The following is a 2500-nucleotide window of genomic DNA, read 5'->3' as shown; positions in this document are numbered from 1 at the left end:
TTGTGCGTATTATGACGTACACGTACATATGAAAAGTAAGTTAATTTGTTAGCACTTAATTATTAGCCCAAGTGTGACCAAACTCGGGTCACGTGCGGTCACATCCATGGAGGTCATAAGTCATGCCCATACGCGTGGTTATGGCGGCATGCTTTCTGTGTGGTCATGTCGTGGAATTATCACTCACCTGACCGTTTTATTACCTGTCCAAATTACCCATACCTCCCCCCTTTCCCCCTCCTTTCCTACCCCCCCCCCGTCCGCCCCAGCCCTGTCGGTCACCCAGAATCTCCCCAGTTCGGTTTTATAATCTGTCTTTTTATTGTCTGTCGAATAGGCTTTGAGCGGTTGCTTTCTCCCCCTCTCTCCTTCTTTCCCTCCTTCCCTCCCTCGCTTCTTTCCTTCTCTTCTTTTCTTCCCTTCTCCCTGTTCAACCAGCTTTTGCGCTTCCACTTTGGACCCCCCCCCCCCTAAAAATAATGATGATAATGATAGTGATATGTAAATAAGTAAAATAAAAAATAAAATTAGATAGATAGATGAAAAAATAATTATTATTTTTATTGTTGTTATTCTTATGAATAAAGTTAATTAACTAATAAAAAATGCCCAACGAGTATATAGGTCGCAGGTGGGCAGAGGGAAGGACGAGGCACCAATACCCGGGTAATGATGTGCAATGCAAGGGAGTGCTGTTGCAAGGGTGGTTCCTGAGGAATGGTGGAGCCCGGTTAAGTTTTTTTTCTCTCTCTCTCTCTCTCTCTTTTCATTTTCTTTTTCTTTCTTTCATTGGTTATCATACTTGTTCATTCTCTTTCTCTACCTTTGTTGCTTTTTCTGCTTTTTTTTCTTTTGTTGAATTTCTTAGTTTTCTTTTTCTCATCCTTGTTTTATTCTTTCTTTTTTCTTTTTATCTAAAATTCTTTCTTTTTTTCTTTCTTCCTGGGGGCTTGCTTGCACACAGCATCCGGGAACTCGTTGGCAGTGACTAGGAGCACAAATGTCAAGTGTGAGGTAGAGCTTGTTCGGGGGATAAGCTTTGGGGGGTTGGGGGGGCTAAAGCAGCCACGCCCACTTGGACTGAATGGTGGTGGGGGGGTTATGGTCGCCAGGGCGGAGGATGGGTCGTATATCAGGTTATTGCCTCGTCTGTCTGTTCAGGGAGTTGTTGTATGGGTTGTTCTTATCTTCTCCCCTATCTCTTCTTCTTTTTCTTTTTCCTTTTCCTCCTCTTTCTCCTTCATTTCTGCTTGTTTCTTTTCCTTCTTTTTTTTTTTTTCTTCTTCTTCCTTCTCCTTTTCTTCTTCGTACTCCTCTTATTATTATTATTGTGGTTTACAACGTTTTTTTGTATTTCGAGTTGCCTGCTGTCAATCGTCTCTGTAGCTTTCTTTTTTTTTCTTCTTCTCTCTTTCTTTTTTTCTCCATTAGTGTAATTTCTTATTTTGCCTGTCCTCTATCCCCTAAAAGCTATGGATTCAGCCTGTCCTTTCCGAAATTCCTTTATTTTTCGCGAATTCCTTTGTTTTTCGTGCGTGGGAGGGTGAGGCAAGGATGGACAATTTCGTTAGCGGTAATCCTAGACCCGCTTCCCTCGCCCCGACTGTGTGTTACCTACTCTACTTACAGTCTCATCTTCCGCTCTCACACCCCCTCTCTCTCTCTCTCTCTCTCTTCCTCGCTTGTGTGTTTATCTTTGGCTAACATCTCGTTTGCCTCATTCCTCGGGAGCTTTCTCTCTCGCTCGCTCATTCGCTCTTCTCTCCTTTTCTCGCTCGCTCATTCGCTCTTCTCTCTCTCTCTCTCTCTCTCTCTCTCTCTCTCTCTCTCTCTCTCTCTCTCTCTCTCTCTCTCTCCCTCTCTCCCTCTCTCTCTCTCTCTCTCTCTCTCTCTCTCTCTCTCTCTCTCTCTCTCTCTCTCTCTCTCTCTCTCTCTCACACCTTTCCGTTATTTTCCCAAATGTTTTCTACATTCCTCCCCTTCCACATTTTCATCGCTCACCCTCTTTCGCCCTCCCCCTATCCTTCAGGTTTTCCTTCTTATTTTTTTCGTCTCCTGTTCCTCCACTGTCTTCTGCTCGTACATAACCAGTTGGTTTTCCGGTGTATTTCTCATTTCAGGATCGGTAGGCCTATCCCTTTGTTGGCCGACTCTCGATGTGATCTTTGACACGATAGGGGGAGAATGAATGGGGGAGAGAGAGAAAAGGAAGGGAAAGGAGGGAGGCGAGAGTGGGGGGAGAGAGAAGGAAAAGGGAAGGAAGGGGGAGGGAGGAGGTAGAGTGAGAGGTTGGTAGGAAAGCAAAGGAAGGTAGGAGGGCGAGAGAGAGAGGTTAATAGATAAGGAAAGGAAAGGAAGAAGGGGCAAAGCGGGCGGTGGAAGGGCGAAGGTCTGAGGCCAAAAGGGCGAGGGCGGTTGACTGTCAGTTTCTCCCTGGCAGGAAGCGATGTTCTTGGGCTCGATAGGCCGGGAGTTAAGGCCTATGGGAGGGCGCGGTGTC

The 2500-nt window shown here is 45.6% G+C and overlaps 1 protein-coding gene across 4 annotated transcripts in view; it reads left to right on the top strand.

Moving 5' to 3' along the window:
* LOC113820845 (dual specificity protein phosphatase CDC14C) overlaps window positions 1–2500 on the top strand; it is a 111040-nt gene that overhangs the window by 24468 nt on the left and 84072 nt on the right. The window lies entirely within an intron of this gene.

Source organism: Penaeus vannamei, chromosome 6 (assembly GCF_042767895.1).
Source record: "Penaeus vannamei isolate JL-2024 chromosome 6, ASM4276789v1, whole genome shotgun sequence".
NCBI classification, from domain to species: domain Eukaryota; kingdom Metazoa; phylum Arthropoda; class Malacostraca; order Decapoda; family Penaeidae; genus Penaeus; species Penaeus vannamei.
This window is presented reverse-complemented; position numbering and strand designations above follow the sequence as displayed.